The sequence below is a fragment of the Juglans regia genome, chromosome 2 (assembly GCF_001411555.2).
Source record: "Juglans regia cultivar Chandler chromosome 2, Walnut 2.0, whole genome shotgun sequence".
Classification (NCBI taxonomy): domain Eukaryota; kingdom Viridiplantae; phylum Streptophyta; class Magnoliopsida; order Fagales; family Juglandaceae; genus Juglans; species Juglans regia.
In genome coordinates, this window is record NC_049902.1 from 14,472,288 (window position 1) to 14,484,985 (window position 12,698).

At 36.6% G+C, this 12,698-nt stretch overlaps 1 long non-coding RNA gene across 2 annotated transcripts; it reads left to right on the top strand.

Moving 5' to 3' along the window:
* The first annotated feature begins 966 nt into the window (after positions 1-966).
* LOC108995957 lies at positions 967-4,075 on the top strand. 2 transcript variants are annotated; one of them, XR_001996938.2, is made up of 4 exons: positions 967-1,198; positions 1,277-1,392; positions 2,820-2,864; positions 3,728-4,075. It is a non-coding gene; the product is annotated as an uncharacterized LOC108995957 (long non-coding RNA). The 2 variants fall into 2 exon arrangements; XR_001996939.2 differs by having other exon boundaries at positions 975-1,198; positions 1,306-1,392.
* The last annotated feature ends 8,623 nt before the right edge of the window (positions 4,076-12,698 follow it).

Here is a 12,698-nt window from a genome sequence, read left to right on the forward strand (position 1 = left end):
ATTCTTTAAGTTAAATATTTTGAGATAAAGATTTTTATTACTTCCAATTATTTTATTTTAAGATGTGTATGTTTTATTTTAAAATATGGTTTATTAAAATAAATCAAGGGTATTATTTTTAAGACTTTAAAATATTTTTCCTTAAGTCCTTCAATTTTATTTATTTAGAAAATGGTCCAATTAATCTCTACCATTGGATTGGTAGGTAAAAAACATTCTTAAGGTGGATTCATCTCCACCATCCATCTTCCAAGCTTAGATGATAAGTTTTGACCAAGGCAAAAGTTTGTCCCCACCCTTTCACCCGTTTAGAGCATTGGCAATGGACTAGCCAAATGTCAATGCAAGTCCAAACTTTAGCTAGATATGAGAAAAAGTCTCCACATTGGACTAGCCAATGGTCCAAAGCTTAAGACTTGATGAATAGTAAATCTTAACTCCTCTCCAAATATGGCTAGCTACTATTCACAATGGAAATCAATATTTAATTATTAAATCACTTCCCTCTCTCTTTGAATGGTAAAAACATGCATGGCAAGCACATTATTTCTATTGATTGATAGAGTAGACACATTATTTCTACAAACTATGAAGATCTAAAAAATATATAAATTGTATTTGCAAAAAAAAAAATAATAATAATATAATATTATTATTTTAACTTTATAATGGCTAGTCCAATGTGGACTCACCTAGTCAAAAATTGATATTATAGCTAAAAATTGAAATTCTAGCCAAATTTTAGACTTAACAATGGCTAGACCATTGCCAATGCTCTTAGGCTTCTAAGGAAAGCCATTAAGCCTTTGACCCACGAGCTTCCTAAGGAAGCTATTGCATCCATCGTCCAAGTCAACAAAGAGAAAAAAAAATAAATAAAAACTAATCCTAAGCAATTTTCCCACCAACCCGTTGGTCAAGGCTACACAAAAAGACAAAATCAATTTCCTTAGTTCCTTTACCGTAGCTTCCTCCATAAGCCAAATTAAATTCTCTGTTCTTCTCTTACACGTCGGTTCCAAGGGACAAGAAAGCAATTCCCCTTCTTCCTCTTGCACCCACCGATAGCTAGAACAAGGAAAGGAAGAAAATACTTCCAGCCCTCACCGTGTAACAAACCTTTCTCTCCCATTCCATTTCTCTCTCAATCTCAAGCCAAGCTTCCAAGTTTCTTCCTTCTCAAGAGGGAAATAGTAAGGTAAGAGCATCCTCAACCCTCTTCCTTGAGTATTTCGAAACCTAGCCATAGTTTAATCAAGTGGGTTTCTATTGATAGATTATTGATGTTCGGTTTTGGACTTCCAGCCAAAGGCTTCGTATATCCTCTGTTTTCCTAAGCCGAATCTATCTCCATTCTCCTCATTTTCATGTTTCGGAAGGTTTTCACCAAAGGTAAAACTCTAAACTCGACCCACTCGGTTTTGTTGATGTTGGGAGACCTATTTAGTTGTCTTAACTTGAATCTTGATCTTTAGTTGTTGTCTATGTGTTGGCAAACATCAATGCTCTGTTCTTTTGGCAAAGCCGAGCATATTGAAGCTGTTATGCTGTATATTTTCTACCTTTAGAAAATACATATTTTTTCTATTTGACTTGGAAGATTAATTGATATGTTGTGTATATATATATGAAGAAACTGTGTGTGTTCATGCCCTGTTGGAGTGTTCCAGCCGTGTGTTTCTTATTATTGGGATGACATAATTTCTGGTTTAAGCTTATTAGTCACAAGTCCTGTTTTGGTATGGGATAAGTCCTGTTTTGGTGTTAAAAGTCATGTCTTTAGGTGTTAAAAATTATGGAGTTAAAGTTTATAGTTTAGACATGTTTTCCTAAGATTTTTGGCCTAAGTAAGCCACCAAGACTTTTAAATTAAATTGGTAAGCTTACTTAGAAACTCTAAGGCCTTGTTTGTTTTCCAAAAACATCTCATCTCATCTCATCTCATCTCATCTCATCTCATCTCACCTCATCATTACAACTTTCTCAAATTCCCACACAAAATAAAATAAACAATTCAACTTTTTCAAATCCCAAAACACAATAATATTAAAAAATATATTTTAATAATATTTTATTCAACTTTTTAACTTTAATCTCAACTCATCTCATCTCATCTCATCTCATCTCTGAAAACAAACGGGCCCTAAGTTGTCAAGAGTTTGTATCCTTATATTTGTGCTATGTTTCAAAAAATACATGAGGTTTCCTTGAGTTCTACCACTCTTGTACTAGTTAATTGTATGATTGATATTTGATTAAGTAAGGGATGTTTAAGACCATGAAAACATTGAGACTTGCTAGCTGTCCATGCACTACAAAAACTAGAAAACAGGTTCTGTTTTGGAAGCCTAAGCCAATCACTTTACCTTTGCTTAACCTTACCCCTTCTCGTTTAATCAAAGATAAACTTTAGCATGAAAAACCATTGGAGAATGAGTGACAAAACCAACTCTCTTATGAGCATTACCTCTTGTGGGATCTATCTTCCATATGATGATGCAAAACTGTCAAAATGCCCTCCTTTATGAAAATTCCAGATTTATAGCACCTCTTCATTTTAACTTATGATTTCCATCTATTACCATTATAGAAAACAATAGCCTTTAAGAAATGGACAGCAAGCAAGCCTCATACTTTCATAGGTACTTAAATATTGTAATGAAGATACTAAGAGTTGACTTAGTGCCATGTATGTAGCTAAATAGGTTAAGGAAGACGTCTTAATTCCACTTGGAATTTAAGTGAGCACGTATGGGTATTAGATAGTCAAGTCTTAAGTGAAATGAATATTAATATGTTTATTTCATTTCATTGAATAGGAGTTTATTTTCAAGATTCAAGGAACTTACTTGTAAAGCCATGAGGTAAGTAGCTATGACCATGCTCCTTACACACAAAGCTCTTTTATGAAAAAGTCTCTCTCTCTCTTTCCAAATGTTTCTCTTATGAAAGAATAGATGCATGTATAGTATGTATAAGCCTTTCTTGGTAACCCCTGTTAAGTACCTTGTCAATTACCATTGTGTGTATGTAAGGTAATGCATCATGAGATTTTATGCATGCTCTCTCAAATAATTATGCCGTACCTATATGTATCATGACATGAAACATTCCTTTCAAAGAAACGCATATGCATTGGCACTAAATGAAGATGATGAAAACGTTACTTTTTCTAAAGAAAGGAAAGGAAAAGGAATGAAAGCATGGATGTATGAATGTACGTAATGGCCACATGTATGAAAACGGTACCAAATGAATGGGCAGATTGCAATGCCAGGTAAGTAGTACTGGAAGTGCACCTAGTGCTGCCCCCCATGAAAAAGGGGTTCCCAACCTGCGGCCGCGGGAGGGAATCCAGGTCCAAAAGACCGCTAACCCTAACACGCGGGGCGTAATAGTGTGTACTGGCCCAAGAAAGTGAAACGTGAAGCAAAGCCATTTCTAAATAATGTTATGCATGAAAGCAAGTAATGTTTATGCATGAAAAGTATAGTTAAGCATAAAAGTACAGTTATGCATGAAAGTTATGCATGAAAGTACAGTACAGCTATGCATGAAAAGTACAGTTATTCTTAAATTGTTACGCATGAAAGCATTGTCAAGAATTAGCAAATATTGATGTATGCATGTTTTCAAAGGAAAAGATTATGTGATTAATAAGTTAACGGCATGGTGTACTGCTTACTGAGTATTAAACTCACTTTGTGTTTATGTTTTAAACGTCCAGGTATGAATGATGAGGCTGTGGAGCTAGGCACTGCTGAGGAGGGAAGGGTTGATGCTTAGTATTCCCTGTCGGTTCGGTTTAATGATAATCGTTATGTTTTATGTTTTATGATGGGTCCCATGTCGGGACATTTTATTGGTTTGACTTAAAGACAATATGTCCTTGGGCATGATGTATATATTGAGGTGAGATGATAGTAATAGTGTAACTTCTATAGTGGGGTGATGGTAACCCCACATAAGAAGGTTAAACGTATTTTGGATATGTTGTAGGGACGGAGTCCCCTTTTTATTGGAACTAGTGATGTTTTAAATGAATGAATGGTGGACTCTGAGAGTCCTTTGGTAATATGTTGAACAGATTGTCTATCAGGTGCTTACTTTTAAATTAGAAACGCAGTGTACATGCATGACATGTTCACGCCCATCCCTTTACCCTCGTAGAAAATAAAATAAAATAAAATAAAGAAATACATGCTAATATTAATAAGAAAGAACAGGTCACGTGTCGCGACCACGTCCCAGTCATAGGACTTGGGGCGGGGTTGTGACACGTCACACCAAGAAAGACCTAAGATTAGGACCCAACCTAATAGGCCTTTGAATCCGTGGATAGGCCCCACAAATCTAGACATAAGGTCCATATAATAACCCACTCCAAAGCCAACAACCAAGGCTTGCACATTTGGCCCAACAAAAGCCCAACCCTTGAAGCCTAAAGCCTTGTCTTTTATTTCATTCTTCCAATTAGAGCCCACATACGACATAGCATGGATCTCCCTTAAACCCAAGATGAACTACACGCCCCTAGGATTCCCTCCCCCCCCCCCCCTCCCCAACCATAGTTAAGCTTCTAACAGGAATTAAGAAGCACTACTCATCACACAAATGAATAGTAACCCACACCATGATTTTTGCATAGTTTTCTTTAAATTATTTTTTCTTCACATTTATGATCTGAAATTTTTAGATTTTATAATCGTTTCAAATCACTCTTAGACAACACTTGGAGGTTAGAACTAACCCAATCCATGTCAATTGGAACCAAGCCTTGACAATACCAACACAACCACCAATGGGCACCCTTGGTGCATCACCATGCACACCTAATCAAACCAAACCCAAAACCCATGCCTTTTCCACAAATTTTAAAAGACTTTTCTTCCCTTTAAACCCTCATTATTTCACCTAAAAACTAACCTAGGTGAAGGCCAAAACAATTCCATATGCCAAGACAAAAATCCCAACTGTTTGCATAGAAACTTGAAAGCTTGACTAGCCAAACTACACCTTCATCTTCAAGAATTGTATGCACCTTTTTACCTCACCTCCACATGCCACCCCTTTCATTTTTTCCCTTGGAAGTGCTTCAAATTGTATTATTTTTATACTTGCCCAATCCCATTTTAAGGACCTTAAACCGTTTGGCAATCAAAGAGGCACACACTTGAACCACTCGGCTTAACCACCTCTCTTTTCACCTCTTTGATTTTTTGCTCAAGCATTATCACTTGGTAGCCACTCATGTCTCTCTTCCTCACCTGAAAAATTCTTCAAATTAAGGCCATAATACCCCCAAATCAAACTAAGAGAATGGGACAAAAGAGTATCAAAAATCTGGACAGCTTTGAAGGAACCCAAAACCGTTGGCCGTGGTTTGATTTCTTTGTGAATTTTTGTTTTATTTTTCTGCACCAATGCAGCCACTGCACCTATGGGCTTCTTCTACCTCCTTTCCAAGGTTCAATCATGAAGATTCAGGGTCATTGTTCAGCTGACCAAGCTATGACACAAAGCTTCGAATGCAATCAACACACCACCTCCCACACACACCAATCACATTCACTTCCTTGGAGCCAAAACCAACACCCCCTTTGCCTCACACCCTCCATTGAGTCCTATAAATACCTCCCCTTATCTTTCACTTCTTCACACAACTCTCTCTAGCTTTCCTTTGGTGTTCTTGAGAGCAAAGCATTCAAAGTATGAGAAAAGGTTGAAATCGAGTAGCTTGAGGGAGGTTCTTAGCATGAGTTGAGTTTTGAGAGCTCAAGGGGCACGAATTTTGGTAAGTGATCTTGCCTTATCTCTTTTTTAATGTTAGATTAACATGTTAGGTTTTGAACCATGGCATGAGAATGAAATTTTGATTGAGTTACATGATGTTTTACTCAAGGTGTTGCATATCAGTTCAGATTTGGAGTTTTTCTTGAATAAACTGTTTTGGATAAAATTTTAGTCATGGCATGTCTTGATATGATCTTATATGTTTTACTATTGAAGGTTTAAATTTTAGGAAAACAACATGTCTTGAAAGGTTTGTAATCCAATATCTTGTGTTGATCATCTAAGTATTCGGCTTACCCTTGTATGAGAATGATCTTGCATATCATGTTCTATTTCCTCAAGGATGGCCTTATAAACCTCTAGGAACCAATTATCATCATGTTATGCATTGAAATGCATGATTTCTTTAGGCTTTAAAACTTGCATTGACAAAGAGAAGCTAGAAACATCATACATACATGCAGTTTAAAGGTTTTTGAATGATTTGATATTATTCAATGCCTAAGTGTTGGGATGAACTCATGTGGTATTATTCTAAGTTTTAAACATGTTTCAAGATCAATTTTATGGATTTATGTTTAATGGAATTGGATCACACATGCATGCAAAGAAGCTATAGATTTGAAATCAACAAATGGTCACCAAATGGCATGCCATGGGTTGGATGATTTTAACATAGTAGTTGGCTGAGTTTTGCAATTTTAAAGTCATATATGGATTTAGAACATAGAAAATATATGTTTCGTGAAGTTTGGTGAATTTTGGAGAAAAAATGCAAATAGTGAAAAATTAGGGCCTTAGTGCCAATTTGGCCAGTATAGGGGCAATTTTATAAATATTGATTTGTGAACCCTTTTGATTATGAATATCTTCCTTAGTTTTGCAGTTCCTAATATAGAATAACTCTTACAACCGCATCAATTCTCTAGGCACCTAGAAAGGTGGTAAGTTGGCCTCTAACTTACACTTTGATAGTTTATTTATGATTTATTGATAAATGTCACATTTAGGATATAAATGTCATTTGAGTGTGAATGTGACGCCCCAACCTCCGCTTGAGATGGAACGGATAGAGTATAGAAACATGCAACACAAGGTTACATATCCCTTTGTTCATGACAGTTAATATGCAATGAATCCTAAAAATGCAACTAGCAATATGCAATAATCATAACGGAAAAATAGGTGACTAAAAACACTCATGCCAGAATAAGTTAAAACATCCCAATATCATTAATAATCATCATATGTTCAGATCATAAGGTAGCATATCATTAATACAAAGAGTTTTACTACTCTTCATTGCACACGCCACACTTATTTTTACTTATTTTTAGTTTTTAATTTTTTTTTTATTTTATTCTTCCTAAACTAATTTATTTCTTCTACTCATCATCCATATACCACACATTTAGTAAGAGAAAAAAATTAAAAAAAATTATGTGTGGTGTGTGGTGTGAGGATGATAAGTAGGATTTTTCTAATACAAATACTTTTAATAAGTCTCCAAAACTACATCAACTGCTTCATGTGCTCTAAAGTACGAAAGTTTAGAGTTATAAACATCAAATAAGATCTAATCTTTTGTCGAGATCCAGCTCCTCTTCAATTAGTCAAATCCACTGGTCCATCCTTGTCGAGTCATCAGACAACTCCTATCATTTCGAGTGGAATGATAGTGGGTCCACAAGAGGTGAGATTTACTTGAAATCTCAGTAAGTTAAACAACCAGCGTGCACAAAGATAAATTATGCATGATAAATGATAAACATGATATGCTGCCATCCAGATTCCTCAACATTTTCAGAAAAACTTTGATGCACATTTTCTTACAAAGAACATTTTTCAATTCAACTTTCAAAAGCATAACATTACGTAAGCAACATCATTAACAATAACATTTATACTTAACAACATAACGTATGGCATCATCACAGTTCCCCATATGCACTGTTAGTACCTGCTAGTGACCGTAGTATAACTCACATTGAAACTACGTTGTCTGCAAACTCATTCTCAATACATTGGTAACATAATATAACGTCATAACATATACATCCACCAACTTTAGGTGTCATAACATTTGTCTTCGCTCTAGCATTCCTTAAAAGGAACCCATTTGAAACTCGTTAACTATTATTCGTCAACCCAAGGGTTACTACTCCAGAGTGGATAGAGGAGTTCCACTAAGATAATTTCTCACCCTAGCCTTTGGGGTCGTGACAAAAATGCTTAAGTCTTAAAGGGTTTTTTAGGTGGGGTGTTATAATGAAACATCATATTATATGATACATCATTGAGCATTTGATTACTTGCTCACATGACATGTAAAATTTCTCACCATTTTAGTATATTTCATAGAAATGTCATTTTCACATGAAGCTTACTACTTACACACATGTCATGAAATGCATTTGTTTCAAGCATTGCATGAAAATAAATTTTGCCACGACCCCAAAGGCTAGGATGGGGAATTATCCTAGTAGAACTCCTCTGTCCATTTTGGAGTGAGTAAAAATGGAGTGGTAACCTTTGGGTTGACGAAAAACAGGCAACAAGTTTGAAATGGGTTCTTTTTAAGGAATGATGGAGTGAAATCATTTTTGTCACCTAATGTTGGTGGGTGCATATGTTATAATGTTATGTTACAATGAAATGTTATGACCAATGCATTGTGTTACGATGTCTGTAGACAAAGACGTAGTTTCGACATAAGTTATACTACGGTCACTGGCAGGTACTCATAGTGCAGGTATGAAATGTTCTCTTTTGAAATGTCATATTTTTTAAATGAGAAGGTGAAAAATGTTCTCTAAAAGAAAATGTGCATTAAATTTTTTCTGAGAAATGTTGAGGAATCTAGATAGGAGATAAATATAGATTTTTCTGCATGGCATGCATCTCATGTGTGGCGCCCGCAACTCTTACTTGGGGTTGGATGGTGACTAAAACGCAGGGATATGCAACGCATGGCTACATATCCCTCGTACATGACAAATAATATGCAATGCTCCTAGGTATATTAGCAGTATGTAATAATTAATGCAACGGAAAAAATAAGGTTCGTGTGAAATTAGGCAACGCCTAAAGCAGTTGTCTTAGCACATGGTACCGTAAAACTATGCATAATCCAAACATTGCCTTCAACATAAAATTTCATATCAAAAGTATCCAAATGAAGGATATGTTCATGTCTTCCAAAACACAAGACCATCAAAAAAACTATTTTCAAAAGTAAAACTTTAAGTCATGTCCTCTTCTACAACTACTTTCCATGGTCCCCTTTTTTTTCTCCAAAAGAATACATCTTAGTCTAGCTTCTTTCTTTTCTCCAAAAACCGGTCCTTGTCCCTATTCTTCAGCCTACTCAAAATTAAGCCGATCAACGTTCTCTATCCTATCCAATAAAAAGGGCTCCGTCGAGCTCTCATTAGTCTTGGGCACCTCTGGAATGCATGCATGAACATGTACTTGACACATGACGTGACCCAAAACTTGATATATGTACTTGACCTTTTTCAAAAGACATATAATAGATTCTTTGAAATTTTCATAAAAACATTCTTTAACATCATTTCATATCTTATTAATCACGTGATCCATATCGTATCGTATTATTTCATATCATATCACGTGATTGATATGCACCGCTAACACACATGTGAGCTCATTGTCTTGTTCTTATAACACATGGTGGACACATCACGGCTCTTCTATGCACCACATGTTCCTGCTAGTTACCGCACCACCAACGATCTATACACCATGATGAATACGTCTTATTCATATTCATTATAACATGATAATACTTCGTCGAGTTATTAGCTTTAGTCATGGCACCCACTAGCATTAGGTGCTACCTCACTCTGGCATCCTTTCCAAAAAAAATCCATTTGAGGCATGCCAACTGTTCTTTGTCGACCCAATATTCTTAAGCACTCCAGAATGGACAAAGCAGTTTCACCAGGACATTCCCTTGTCTAGCATTTGAAGTCATGATAAAACTTTTTTTGTAGACACTTTTATTTTTCTTTTAAAAAGACCATTTACCCAAATGCATGTGACATGAGACTTAGGACGTGTTTCTTCTTGTACTAGACATATGACACATGAGATGTCGTGCATGAACTCATCAAGCATAACATATGCAAATCATGGCATGATAACATAGGACATGTGAGACATCAAAACAACATAGAAGAATATGTCTTGGCCGAAACATCAAAGGCATGTAACATAGAGAAATTTCACTTTAACATGTTCCATACTTGAAACATATTAGATAAAAGTCAGGGCATGGATGAATCGAACATGAGATCATGGCAACATCACAAGAATCCACAACTCATAACATCACAATAACCGAATCTTCATGGTATGTGAAACATCAACATAACCTCAAGCAAAACTAAAACATATGCATGTGATTCATAGCATTTTCAACATAGATCTAAATCATATAACATCTCTCATGATCTTATACAAAGTTAAAACAATATATTCAATCAAGCAAAACATAGATTACCAATCAAAGTTAACAAAATCAAAGAAATATTTAATATATTCGTATGTTAGCCAAACTAAGTCGAGTGTATATTTACAAAAATCTTTCGGGAAAACAAATAGCAAGCTATAAATTGGATGTACAACTCGTTAGAACAAGGGCTTCAAAAACCCTAATCCGTGTGCATGAGTATGTGAGGTTTTTGGGTTGTCACTTGTTCTTGGAAACTTCAAGACCATTTGGTTCTAGGTTTTTTAAACATGAAACCTTCAAATTTCATGTGGCTCTTGGCTAACTCTTGAACATGTATGTAGTTCAAGTGGGTGGCCGATTGTGGAGAGGATCTAAGCCCTCAAAGTCTTGACTCCCTCTCCTTTCTTGAAAAACCCTAGCTTACTTCAAGATGAAATAATCTTGAACTCATGTGTGCTTTACAAGAATCTAGAACTCTCTGGAGATTTCATCATCTCCTTGAGTTAGGCGTGAGTAGTGTGAAGAGAAAATAGAAAAATAAAAGATCCTCACTATGGTTTTCCTTCTTGCTAGTGTCATGGTCCTCTCTTGAGCATTGAGAAGAGTAGTCTCTCTTGTTTGGTTGGAAGGAAAGTGAGAGAAAGTGAGAAATCTTCAAGTGTTTGTGTGAAGTGGTATGGAGAATATGAGAGCATGAGAAATTTCAAAAATGGCAAAGAAAGAATAACCCTTGGGCGTGTGTCTCTCTTCCCCTTTTATAGAACTCTCTGCAATCTCTCAGTGGTTGCTTGTGGTCTATTGCTTGAAGGACAAGTGTACTCTCCTTCTTCCCTCTAGCTGAATGAGTCTTCCCCTTCAAAATCATTGGGTTGCCTTCGGAAGGTGAAAAGCTTGCTTGTGGCATGTAGCCCTTGCCTTGGCCAAACCCTTTGTCCTCTAAGCCCCTTCCATTTTCGTCTAGATGCAATGTATCTTAGGGTAGAAAGGTAAATCGATTACCAAGTCTCTTCATCTTCCAAAACGTGAAGCTTTGCATGTGTGACACATGGCATAGGCGTGTACCTTGCCCTAGCCATCCACTTCCTTCTCCAATTCCCATGGTGATTCTTCATCTTCTAGTGCCCCTTCCCTAGGTGGCTTTTCACTTACCAAAGATTCCTTTTGTAACCCTAATGTGACAAGTGGCTTGTGTGAGTGTGCCTTTGGGTGTAGTGACCGAAAATATGGGGGTAGGTTGGTCATTTTGTGCAATTGTCCATTCTTATTCCCTTCTAGAACTCCTTGCATGGTTAACAAGTGGCAAAGTCTTAAGAAAACACTTGAGTGGGCATGTGGTGTAGGAAACCGAAACCTCTCTTTGTCCCATGGGCTTCTCTATGCAAATCCCTTGAGAGAATCCCCTTGTCTTCCCTAGGCGCCACAAACTTTTGCCAAGTGGAATGGTGTAGGAGTGTTGGGTGAGTTGGCCGAATGTCTTTTGGCCTCCTCTAGGTCATCTCCTCATCCTTTTTCTAAAAGGTCTCTTGCATGCAAGACATGTGGCAATCAAGCTAGGGTTGGCGTGCATGCCCTCCCTTGGCTTACCAAACACTTTTCTCCCTCTCTCTCCCTTAGCCTATTATCACGTCCAGATACATAGTACTATGCATGCATGACACATGGCACTAGTGGCAATGGCTTTGATCATGTGCTATACGTTTCTAGGGTTTTTGGGCTTGGGTTTCTTATGGTGGCCGAATATACATGAGCTTGGTTGGCCTTCTCTTAGGCTTGGGTTACTAACTACAAATCCAAGGCCTATACCAACTAGATCTATTATCATGGCCTTACAATAATACTAAGGCAACGACAATAATTACGGATATAATCTTACCATGTTTTGGGGTATCACATTATGTTTATCATTAATCATGCATATCTTATCTTTGTGCAAGTTGGTTGTTTAACTTACTAAAATTTCAAATAAATTTCACCTTTGTGAACCCATTACCATTCCCTCCGGAATGTAGAAGCTGTGTCAGGACCAGCATTCAACAAACAAGATGAACCGTTGGCTTTAGATGGTTGAAGAGGAGCCTGATCTGGAAATGAGGCTGGACTTGATTTTAACTTTCATAGCAATGGCTCTATATACTATAGAGTGGATGTGAGAGTTAGTCTGATTATGTAGATTTTATATTATGGAGATTTATCTCCCGTTATGTTGAACTCAAATGGACCTCTTAAGTGAGGAAGTGCCTATTTATGGTTTATAAATCATTAGGATGTTTAGTTCATTCTGTCGTCAATTATTTTTATCTCTCTTATTTCTGTTGTGATTATTGCATACTGCTAGTTGCATACTAGGATGCATTACATATTAATTGTCATTAACAGGGGTATGTAACCTTGTGTTACATGTCCCTACACTCCAAGTCTCTGTTCCATC